Raw genomic sequence first — 13,513 nt, 5'->3', positions numbered from 1 at the left:
TCATGATCCCAGGGTCCTGGGATCAAGCCCCACACTGGTCTCTCTGCTCAGCAGGTAGGCTGCTTCCTCCTCTCTCTCTGCCTGCCTTTCTGCCTACTTGTGATCTCTGCCTGTCAAATAAATAAATAAAAATTTTTTTTTAAAAAGATTTTATTTACTTGTGAGAGAGAGAGAGAGAGAGAGAGCACAAGCAAGAGAAGCTGCAGGCAGAGGGAGAAGCAGACTCCCTCCCCATGAGCTGGGAGCCCGATGTGGGACTCAATCCCAGGACCTTGGGATTGTGACCTGAGCTGAAGGCAGACACTCAACCAACTGAGCCACCCAGGCTCCCCTGATTATCTTTTCTTAATATTTATTTTTATTTGAAAGAGAAAGAGCATGCACATGAGCAGGTCGGAGAGAGGAAGAGAAGCAGATTCCACACTGAGCTCAGAGCCCAACACAGGGCTCAATCCCAGGACGCTGAGATCCTGATGTGAGCTGAAATCAAGAGTCAGAAGCTTAACCAGCTGTGCCACCCAGGTGCCCCACCTGATTATCTTTTATTTGCCACAGCCTCTAGAAAGATTTTCCTGACCCTTGCTCTAGGTTCGAGGCTTCCCCACTAACCCACACATTCCTCTATCATAGCATGTCTCATACTCTACCGTTTGTCTGTCTCCCTTACTCAGAGTCCTGTGTGGGTAGGAAATATCTCTTACAAGTCTTAGTGTCCGCAGCTCTAGTTCAATGCTTGACAAATAGGTGGTGCCAAGTAAATGTAGGATAAGCAGATGAATGAATGATATAATGGTATATCATTAACTTTTGCTCCCAGACTTATAGCACAAGAAACACCTTCACACTTTTCTCTCGTTCATTTCTCACCTCAACCCTGTATAGATGGCAAGGCAGGCCTTACTGCTATCCTCATTTTAAAATTAAGACATTTACATTCAACTATATGACATAACTTGCCTGGGATGAGCAGAGCTGCAGAGGGCGTGCTATCATTTGATGTGCAAGGATTGAAGAGAATGTCCCCAGAGAATGGAAAAGGCTCAATCGTAGAAATGTCTGATCCTACTCACCCCTGAATTATTAAGAATTGTTCTCAGCTGCCCAAAGCTGGTAGCATCACAATTCTGGACTTCAAGATCTATCATACAGCTGTAATCATCAAGAAAGTATGGTACTGGCATAAAAACAGACACATAGATCAATAGAACAGAATAAAGAGTCCAGAATTGGAACCTCAACTCTATGGTCAATTAATTTTTGACAAAGCAGGAAAGAATGTCCGATGGAAAAAAGACAGCCTCTTCAACAAATGGTGTTGGGAAAATTGGACAGCCACATCCAATAGAATAAAACTGGACCATTTCCTTACACCATTCACAAAAATAGACTCAAAATGGATGAAAGACCTTAATGGGAGACAGGAATCCATCAAAATCCTAGAGAGCAACCTCTTTGACCTCAGCCACAGCAACTTCTTCCTAGGAACATTGCCAAAGGTAAGGGAAGCAAGGGCAAAAGTGAACTATTGGGATTTCATCAAGATCAAAAGCTTTTGCACAACAAAGGAAACAGTCAGCAAAACCAAAAGACAACTGACAGAATGGGAGAGGATATTTGTAAACGACATATCAGATAAAGGGCTAGGATCCAAAATCTATAAAGAACTTATCTAACTCAACACCCAAAGAACAAATAATCCAATCAAGAAATGGGCAGAAGACATAAACAGACATTTCTGCAAAGAGGACATCCAGATGGCCAACAGACACATGAAAAAGTGTTCAACATCGCTTGGCATCAGGGAAATACAAATCCAAACCTCAATGAGATACCCCCTCACACCAGTCAGAATGGCTAAAATTAACAAGTCAGGAAAAGATAGATGTTGGCGAGGATGCGGAGAAAGGGGAACCCTCCTACACTGTTGGTGGGAATGCAAGCTGGTGCAGCCGCTCTGGAAAACAGTATGGAGGTTCCTCAAATAGTTGAAAATTGAACTACCCTATGACCCAGCAATTGCCCTACTGGGTATTTACCCTAAAGATACAAACATGGTGATCTGAAGGTGCACATGCACCCAAGTGTTTAGCAGCAATGTCCACAATAGCCAAACTATGGAAAGAACCTAGATGTCCATCAACAGATGAATGGCTAAAGAAGAATGTGGTATATATGAATGTTATGCAGCCATAAAAAGAAGGAGAAGAAGAAGAAGAAGAAGAAGAAGAAGAAGAAGAAGAAGGAGAAGACGGCTTGCCATTTGCAACAAAATGGATGGAACTAAAGGGTATTATGCTAAGCGAAATAAGTCAATCAAAGAAAAACAATTATCATATGATCTCACTGATATGAGGAATTTGAGAAACAAGACAGAGGATCATACCAGAAGGGAGGGAAAAACAAAACAAGATGAAACCAGAGAGGGAGATAAACCTTAAGAGACTCTTAATCTCAGGAAGCAAACTGAGGGTTGCTGGAGTGGAAGGGGGTCGGAGGGATGGAGTGGTTGGGCGATGGACAATGGGGAGGGTATGTGCTATGGTCTGTGATTCAGGTTTGTGATTCATGAGTCCTGAACCCCTGAAACAAATAATACATTATATGTTAATAATAAAAAGGATGTGGATATATATTTTTGATATGGCTATATCTACTACATTTGATAATTAAAAAAGAAAACTAACGATTATTTAGAAAAAAAAAGAGCTGTTTTCAGCTGCTAATAAAAGGACTGAATACAATGGGCTTCAATAAATCAAGTCTATGCCTCTCATCTAAAAGAAGATCATCTTACAGAAGTACAGCCCATGGGTGGTAGGGAGGCTCCCCGGTCATTAAGAATCAAACTCTCTTCTCCTTTGTAGTCCTCAGTCTTACTCTAAGATGGTCCCCAGATTCCTGCCCCGGCATAAATGCCCAGAATAATCCCTTTGCTCTAGTGTGGACAGTACCTTGAATGTGATGGGTCTCACTACTGCAATTAGGTTACATTCTTCGAGAAAAGTGAAGAGGTCTTGCAGATGCAATTAAAGTCCCAGATCAGTTGGCTTTGACTTAATCAAAAAGGCAAGGCAGCTATTGAAATTTCAACACCTGCATGGGAAAGAGAGGAAGAAAGACAAAACAGGGAGCTCCTCCCACAGTGTTACTTCCTACTTTTTAGAAACCTCTTAGGAGTCCTACATGAAAATCCACTTAGATCTCCAGACTAGACGCATTTAGCTACACCTCCTGCCAAGAAGGCTGGGAAATGTACCCATTTCGTGAGGCACTTTGTCATCTGCAATAATGTAAGAAAAGAACACTGGCCACCAGGTAGGCCACTCTCGGAAGTGAGACTCAGAGAGACCGAAGCCCTGAGATGTGAGTGACCTGCTTGCCCACATCTCCAAGCCCCATCTTTGCCGGGACTATAATGTCCTGATCCTGACTTCGTGTTCCAGGGCTCCTGGTAGCAGGAGATTGTGGGAGGCCAGGTGCTTTGACCAATGCCCTGTGTCCATCCCTCCACCTATCTTACCAATGTCCTTTCCAATTGCCTTGTCTTGCCTTCCTCTCCTGTGACCCCAAGCATAAGTGCTGATCACAGGAGTTCTGCCAACAAAGACTAGGAAATTGGGTGCTAAAAAAGGCTGAAGGGGAAATCAGTCATGCTCATCAGGATCCAAGAACCATTTAGTCTGACAGAGGCATTAGAGATACAACTAGAAATGATGCAATGATAGGGAAATTGGGGGTAAAAGGGTAGATCTGGGAGATGTTCACATATAGAACCATGAACAATGTCTGGGGTACAGTAAGTGCTAATTGCTTGATTGCTCTGTGGAGTGAGACATTTTGCAAATGGAAGTAGGATATCATTGTTCTATCTATGCAGTTACAGAATATCATTTCCCTCACCTCTACTGAGAATGCCGGATGAGTTTCCACAAGATTTGCTACATTTCCTGCTTGTCGGTGATATTGTAATACCAGATCTTCTCGGTGATATTGTAATACCAGATCTTCCTTTAACTCTGGGCATTACCTTCAGAAGGTAAATTCTTTTGATATAAAAAAATCTGTTCCAGTATGAATGATAGAATACAGTGATGCCATGGTTGTATGACTCTAAAGAGTCATGCTGCAATTTTCAAAAATTAAATGACCCAATCATATCCTCATGACCTGTATCCATAAAAACTATTATGTTTATGAGTGCCCATCTCACTTGTTAGGCACCAGTAATAAGAGGAATTGCAAAGACTAGTAAAGTCAATATTTTGTAATTACCATATAACTAGCTCCCTACAACATGACTTCCCAGCCTCCCACAAAAGCAAAAACTAAGAGAAGAGCAGCCAGTGGGTGTTTATGAATGCATATTCTGGAGTCAGAGAACATGGGTTTGACCTTGGTCCCAGAGCTTAGTAACCTAGCTCAGAGACTTGGTCCATTATTTAACCTCTCCAAGCCTGTGTCTTCATCTGTAAAATGAGGGTAGTAATAGTACTTGCCTCATAAGGGTATTGTGAGAATTAAATAAGAATACATCTCAGGCCCTCAGCACAGTGCCTGGCTTAACAAATGTTAGCTGATATTATTTAGAGTTACCTCAACTCTCTGTTTTGCTGTGTCTCTGGAGCACTAACCTATAATTCCAATCTGCTCACTTCCTTCCACCTAACTCCACAGGCAACGGCAATATTCATCAACGCACACATATTTCTGGAACCGGATGGCATCTCATAAATTGTGTATCCAGCCAGATACACAACCAATGCTGTGTCAGATCCTATGGGCACTGGTGGTATTAAAAAAGCACACCCCATTGAAAATCACTGACCTACTCTACATTTCCTTTTCTAGAGGAGGAAACTGGGGCCCAGAAAAGTAAAGAATCTTCTAGATTCACAAGACCATTTTCAGGATCTGCTTATTGGCAGACCTGACTCAGACCTGAGACTGTGAGCCAAATGTCTTGACTTTGATTGCACAATTTTGGCACTACCTCAGGCTGCCTTGTGGAATTTAGCAAGTATTTCCTGAGAAACCACAGTAGGGGTCATGGAGGAGAACAAGATGGTGACCTGCCAGGAATGGCATCGAAACCTAATCAGGGAAACAGGATTGGCGGTGTTAAGAACTCTAATTAGAGAAGTGCCAACAAAGTGCTAAGGAGTTTTTAAGTGCTGCATCTAACGCACGACTCTTTCATGAGGAAGATAGAATTCCTGCTAGACTTTGAAGGTTACAGAGTGAAGGGAGACATTCTTGGTAGACTAAATCATCTGACCAAAGACGCAGAGGTTTAAAGAGAAAGAGAGCTTATAACCAACTTGTACAGATGAGGAGATAGAGCTGAAGAGTCTGTGTCCAGAAAACACCAATCGTCCAAACCACCTTTCAAAGCTGCAGAAAGGAAAAAGACTTCCTCTATGTCTTCTCCAAGTATCCACAGAGCATCTGCTTTCTGTCCGCCCTCATTCTGAAAGCCGGCAGAGTAGCACCAAGAGCAATTCCCATAGGATTCCACTCTGAACACATTCAGGAGGATGAAGAGGCTCATTTCTCATTGCCTGGAAAAGTAGAAACACACAGAAATCCAGTCAGCCCCTCTATCAAAAGGTAGGGAGACTGTGAGCAGGACCAAGATGGTGGAGGAGTAGGATACCTAAATATCATCATGTACCAGTTCAGCTAGATAGTTATCAAACCATTCTGAACACCTACAAACTCAATAGGAGATTGAAGAAAAGAGCACCAGTTCTAGGAACAGAAAATTGATGACTTTCTGGAAGGTAGGATATGCAGAGAAGTGAATTCAAGGTGATATATGGGAAGATAGACCACAGAGGGAGGGGCCGGCTCCCAGCAAGCAGTGGAGCAGCAGAGCACAAAATTGGAACTTTTAGAAGTCTGCTCCACTAAAAGACAGCACTCCAGAGGCTAAGCAGGGGGTGGAGCACTTGTGGGGACAGTGTGGTCTCAGGACCTGTGGGTTCACAAAAAGACCAGGGGTGTCTGAGTGTGGTAGAGGTGCCAGGTATCAGAGCAGGGAAACTGGCTACAGAGACGGAGACGAGGACTAAGCTCTCAGCTCAGGGTTACCTAAATCATGATCTGAGGCACAGTCAGGACACTGTGCTTTGAGCAGGAACCCCACAAGAGGCAGATTCAGGGAGACCCCCTCCTACCTCCAGGGAGGAGCAGTGCAGGAGCAAGGCAGGAATCAGCTGGCTTTGGAGACTCCAAACGGAGCCGTGCACCAGAGACAGAAACACTTGGTCACAGTCTGGGTGAGCTCAGAGCGTGGTTGGAGACCAGGGAGACAGGAGTGAGTAACTGCTTTCCTCTAAGGGCGCTGAAGAGGGGGGCCCAAGCTCTCAGCAACTCTGGGCCAGAGATTTGGAGGCCGTCATACTCATTCCCATCCTCCAAAGCTGTATGGAAAGCATTCAGGGAACAAAAGTTCCCAAGACCAAAACTAAGCAGATCGCTTAGCCTGGCCCCTGGCAAGGGCAGTGCAATTCCACCTCAGGCAAAGACATTTGAGAATCACTGCAACAGCCCTCCCCCAAAGATTAGCAAGAACATCAAGCCAAGATCAAGTTCACTATTCAATGAGAACTGCAGAACTCCAGAGCTAGGGGAAAGCAACATATAGACTTCATGACTTTTCCCCCCATGATTCTTTAGTCTTTCAAAGTTAAATTTTTTTAATTTTATTTCTTTCTTATTCTATTTTTTTAAATTTGTCCTCTTTCCTGTTTTAACATTTTTAAACTATTTTATCTTATCAATACCTTTTTAAAAATCTTTTTTAATTTTCATTGTTATAATCATAACCTATCCCGTCACTTTACTTAACCTTATTTTTCATATACATGTAGGTTTTTCTTTCTTTAAAATTTTGGGATACAGTTTCTTCTAACAGATCAAAATATACCCTAAATATAGCACATGACTTTGTTCTAGTCTCTAGCCTGATCACATTCTTTCCTCTTTTTTTTTCCCTAATTTCAACCAACTTCTTATGAATTCATTTTTTAAGAATATTTTTTTAATTTTTATCTGTATAGTCATATTCCATCCCTTCATCTTATTTACCCTTATTTTTGTGTGTATATATATATACACACAAAATATATACTTTATATACACTTTATATATATATATATATATATATATATATATATATATATATATATAAAGTTTTCCTTTCTTTAAGATTTTGGGAGGTAGTTTCTTCTAACAGACCAAAATACACCCAAAATCAAGTGTGTGGCTCTGTCCTATTCATCAGTCTAATATTATATATAAATATATATATATTTATATATATATTTCTTCTCCCCTTCCTCCCTCTCCCCTCACTTTGTCCTCCTCCTCCCTGCCCTTCTTCTTCTTCTTTTTCCCCCCTTTCTTCCCCTGGTTTTGGGTCTCTTCTGATTTGGTTAGTGTATATTTTTCTGGGGTCATTACTACCTTTTTAGTATTTTGTTCTCTCATTCATCTATCCTTATCTGGATGAAATGACAAAGTGGAAAAACTCATCACAAAAAAAGAACAAGAGGCTGTACCAACCACTAGGGGTCTAATCAATATGGACATTAATGACAATTATCAAGGTGCTAGCTGGGCTTGAAAAAAGCATGGAAGATACTAGAGAATCCCTTTATGGAGAAATAAAATCCTTTTCTAGAGAAATAAAAGAACTAAAATCTAACCAATTTGAAAAAAAAAAAAAAGCTATTAATGAGGTGCAATCAAAAGTGGAGGCCCTTACTGCTAGGATAAATGAGGCAGAAGAGAGAATTAGTGATACAGAAGACCAAATGATGGAGAATAAAGAAGCTGAGGAAAAAGAGAAAAACAACTACTGGACCATGAGGAGAGAATTCGAGGTATAAGTGATACCATAAGATGAAACAATATTAGAATAATTGGGATCCCAGAAGAAGGAGAAGAAAGAGAGAGAGGGGAAGAAGTTATACTGGAGCAAATTACAGCAAAAAATTTCCCTCATCTGGTGAAGGGAACAAGCATCAAAATTCAGGAGGCACAGAGAACACACCCTCAAAATCAATAAAAATAGGTCTATACCCCATCATGTAATAGTAAAATTTACCAGTCTCAGTGACAAAGGGAAAATCCTGAAAGCAGCTCAGGACAAAAGGTCTGTAACATACAATGGTAGAAATATTAGATTGGCAGCAGACCTGTCCCCAGAGCCCTGGCAGGCCAGAAAGGACTGGAATGATATATTCAGAGTGCTAAATGAGAAAAATATGCAGCCAAGAATACAATATCGAACTAGGCTGTCACTGAAAATAGGAGAGATAAAAAGCTTCCAGGACAAACAAAAACTGAAAGAACTTGCAAACACCAAACCAGCCTTACAGGAAATATTGAAAGGACTCCTCTAAGCAAAGAGAGAGCCTAAAATAACAGATCAGAAAGGAAAAGAGACAATATATAGTAACAGTCACCTTACAGGCAATACAACAGCACTAAATTCATATCTTTTAATAGTTACCCTGAATGTAAATGGGCTAAATGCCCCAATCAAAAGACAGAGGGCATCAGAATGGATTTTAAAAAATGCCCATCTATATGCTAGTCTGCAAGAAACTTATTTTAGACCCAAAGACATCTCCAGATTTAAAATGAGGGGTGGAAAACAATATACCATGTTAATGGACATCAAAAGAAAGCTGGGGTGGCAATCCTTATATCAGATCAATTAGATTTTAAGCCAAAAACTATAATAAGAGATGAGGAAGGACACTATATCATATGTAAAGGGTCTGTTCAACAAGAAGATCTAACAATTTTAAATATCTATGCCCCTAACATGGGAGCAGCCAATTATATAAACCAACTAATAACAAAATCAAAGACACACATCAACAATAATACAATAATAGTAGGGGAATTTAACACCCTCCTCACTGAAATGGACAGATCATCTAAGCAAAAGATCAATAAGGAAATAAGGGCTTTAAATGACACGCTGGACCAGATGGACATCACAGATATATTCAGAACATTCCATCCCAAAACAACAGAATACACATTCTTCTCTAGTACACATGGAACATTCTCTAGAATAGATCAGATCCTGGGTCACAAATCAGGTTTCAACTGGTACCAAAAGATTAGGATCATTCCCTGCATATTTTCAGACCATAGTACGTTGAAACTAGAACTCAACCACAAGAGGAAATTTGGAAAGAACTCAAATACATGGAGGCTAAGGAGCATCCTACTAAAGAATGAGTGGGTCAACCAGGATATTAAAGAAGAATTTAAAAAATTCATGGAAACAAATGATAATGAAAACACAACTGTTCAAAATCTTTGTGACACAGCAAAGGCAGTCCTGAGAGGAAAGTGTATAGCAATACAAGCCTTTCTCAAGAAACAAGAAAGGTCTCAAATACACAACCTAACCCTACACCTAAAGAAGCTGGAGAAAGAACAGCAAAAAAAAAAGCCTAAACCCATTAGGAAATAAGAAATCATAAAGATCAGAGCAGAAATCAATGAAATAGAAACCAAAAGAACAGTAGAACAAATCAATGAAACTAGGAGCTGGTTCTTTGAAAAAATTAATAAGATTGATAAACCCCTGGCCAGACTTATCAAAAAGAAAAGAGAAAGGACCCAAGTTAATAAAATCATGCATGAAGGAGGAGAGATCACAACCAACACCAAAGAAATAAAAACAATTATCAGTAAATATTACAAGCAACTATATGCCAGCAAATTTGACAGTCTGGAAGAAATGGACATATTCTTCCTAGAAATATCAGCAAAGGCAAGGGAAGCAAGGGCAAAAATGAACCATTGGGACTTCACCAAGATCAAAAGCTTTTGCACAACAAAAGAAACAGCCAACAAAACCAAAGACAACTGACAGAATGGGAAAAGATAGTTGCAAATGACATATCAGATAAAGGGCTAGGATCCAAAATCTATAAAGAACTTATCTAACTCAACACCCAAAGAACAAATAATCCAATCAAGAAATGGGCAGAAGACATAAACAGACACTTCTGTGAAGAGGACATCCAAATGGCCAACAGACACATGAAAAAGTGCTCAATATCACATGGCATCAGGGAAATACAAATCCAAACCTCAATGAGATACCACCTCACATCAATCAGAATGGCTAAAATTAACAAGTCAGGAAACAACAGATGTTGGCGAGGATGTGGAGAAAGGGGAACCCTCCTACACTGTTGGTGGGAATGCAAGCTGGTGCAGCCGCTCTGGAAAACAATATAGAGATTCCTCAAAAAGTTGAAAATAGAGCTACCCTACGACCCAGCAATCACACTACTGGGTATTTACCCTAAAGATACAAATGTAGTGATACAAAGGGGCATGTGCACCTGAATGTTTATGGCAGCAATGTCCACAAAATAACCAAACTACAAATACAAATACAAATAAAAATACAAATACAAATACAAATACTACAATGTCCACAAAATAGCCAAAAAATAGCCAAACTATGGAAATATGTCCATCAACAGATGAATGGATAAAGAATGTGTGAGATAGATAGATAGATAGATAGATGGATGGATATATTATGGAATACTACTACGCAACCATCAAAAAAAAACCCAAATCTTGCCAGTTGCAACAACATTGATGGAACTAGAGCATATTATTCTAAGCAAAGTAAGCCAATCAAAGAAGGACAATTATCATATGATCTCTCTGATACGAGGAATTTTAGAGGCAGGGTGGGAGGTCATGAGGGGCAGAGAGGGAGAAAATGAAACAAGAGGGGATCGGGAGGGAGACAAACCATAAGAGACTCTTAATCTCAGGAAAGAAACTGAGGGTTGCTTGTGGGTTGTTGGGTGCGGGGAGAGATAAGGGGGCTGGGTTATGGACATTGGTGAGGTTACGTGCTGTGGTGAGTGCCATGAATTGTGTTAAGACTGATGATTCACAGACCTGTACCCATGAAGTAAATGATACCTTGTATGTTATTATTAAAAAAAAAAAAAGCTAGGGTGATGATGCTATGATGCTGCAGGTGATTATGACTTACCATCATTATGTTTGATCCTACTTGAGAAAAACTGGGAACACCAATATTTTTAGGTCTCTACTCTGGAGATCCAGTGAGCAAGAGTTGTAGCTTTCCATCACAATATAAAGCTATCAAAGTAATAGAAATAACACAGTTCCAATTTTCTTCACAACCTTTTTAAGACATTATGACTAAGTTTTGAGTATTACTCCTCCCATCTTGTGCTGGTTGTCTATTGCTGTGTAACAACCTACCCTAACACCTGATGGCATGAAACAATTATTTTACTATGCCCATGGATTCTGGTAAATTAGAAATTTGGACAGGGCACAGCATAGATGACATATTTCTGTTCCTTGAGACTCAAAGACAGAGGGTGGAATCATCTGGAGGCATCTCCACTCACTGGTGATTGATGCTGACTGTCAGTTGGGATGTCAGTTGAGCTGTCCACAGGTACCCTTAATGTCCACCTGGGCTAAGAGGGGCTTCCTCCCAGCATTGGGACTGGGTTCTAAGCATGAAAATCCCAAGACAGCAAGACAGCCATGCATGGCTTTGTATGATCTAGCCTCAGAAGTCATACAGTGTCATTCTTATAACACTCTCTCAGTTGAGGTGGCCACTCAGGTCCAAGGGGAAAAAGCATAGATCCCACCTCTCAGTGAGAGCAGTGCCAAGATCACATTGCAAGAAGAGCACGTGGGATGGGAGATATTACTGCAGCCATCTTTAGAACATACAACCTGCCACACATCCCAAAGAATATCTTCACAATATCTGCCTGCCTACCTGCCTGAAACTTGTACCATAAAAGCAATACCCAGTAGTGATCAAGTGTTTCCTCAGCAAAAGTTATTCATTTAAAAGAATTAGCATTCAAATAGCACTTTACAGTTTGCAACTCCCATTCATGGGATGCACAATGACCACTGTGGTGGGAATTATTTTCACACCACTATACAGAGGAGAGAACTGAAGTTCAGAGGAGCTATATGAGGTCAGCAGAGACACTTGGAAGGTTAAGGGTAGACTCAGAATTTGAACTCAGAACCTTGGACTCTAAAGTCTGTATCATTTTCAAACTTCCTTTCAAGTGAGTGAAAACATGTTTATCCAATAGATGATAATAAATACATACATAGCAATCAATAAAAACCAAATGAATGAAGAAATCAATGAACAGTAGACCCTAAAATTATTTTAACAGAACCACCAGTCATTTATCAGAGAACTAAGGAAACAGGATGCTAACAAGATGAGTTTTGATGAAGCAGGAAAATCTCTTTGAAGTGTTAGGTCCTAAAAAATGCCACCGTAGAAAACTCTGGAAGCCAATGCTGATTGTCAAATGGGGAAGGGAATCATCAGTGCTAAAGATAAAATTGTGAGTGCTTCCAATCTGCCCAAAAAAAGCATGTGAGGGAAGGAAGTTTCATTTCTATTTTTCTTTTCAATAACGATTTGAACATACCATAGACAATTTAAATAATTCCCACTTGGGTTATAGGTGAATTCCTCTAAGATAACTAGATACCTTTGTAACACTAGAAGAGCTGGTCTTCCTGTTTAATTCTCTAAACAATGTTGTTTAGAGAATTCTCTAAACAACATTGTTTAGAGAATTGTTTAGAAACACTGTTCTCTACACAATGTTGTTCTACCACAGACTGCTAGTTAAGAGTATTGCTTGCCTAATCTAGAATTTAAAACAATTTCTTCTCATCTCTTCCTGACATTACTCCCCAGTATCATGCCAGGAGACATTGCATTAAACTTTTGAGGAAGACCATCTTGTGTCATCTTAGAATTAACTAAACTTTTCTTGGAAGTTAATTCTCTGAATATCAGTTCTACTTCAATGAACTGCACAATAAGAAGTCATCAAAAGACTTAAGATCTCAGTGTTACCTTTAAAATGCGTTCAGGGGGCACCTGGGTGGCTCAGTGGGTTAAAGCCTCTGCCTTCGGCTCAGGTCATGATCCTAGGTTCCTGAGATAGAGCCCCACGTCGGGCTCTCTGCTCAGCAGGGAGCATGCTTCCCCCTCTCTCTCTGCCTGCATCTCTGCCTACCTCTGATCTCTGTCTGTCAAATAAATAAATAAAATTTTTTAAATGCATTCAGGAACTAATAAATGAGGAAATAAATTCTCAACTCCTTAAACGCTCTCAGAATTGGTCAAGTAGGCAAAAAACTAAAAATCTTTAAGTACACTTAGACATACGTGAACACAGAAGACGATAATAATAACCTTCAGATTTCCAGACTACAACTATTCTGCCCCCAAACATTTTATTTCAGGATCCTTCCCATGAAAAGTTCATTAAAAGAGTTGAACATTGGTCATTTATATCATTTCAGTATTTATAACTCTGTCCCAGATAGGTACTGGAGCACAGAGACCAATTCACATTTTCACATAATTCAATATGCTTCTTTTTATTCCTCTGCTGGATAGAAAAACAGTAACTCT

This window comes from Mustela erminea, chromosome 6 (genome assembly GCF_009829155.1).
Source record: "Mustela erminea isolate mMusErm1 chromosome 6, mMusErm1.Pri, whole genome shotgun sequence".
NCBI classification, from domain to species: Eukaryota; Metazoa; Chordata; class Mammalia; order Carnivora; family Mustelidae; genus Mustela; species Mustela erminea.
The sequence above is the reverse complement of the archived record's forward strand: the minus strand, read 5'-3'. Positions refer to the sequence as shown.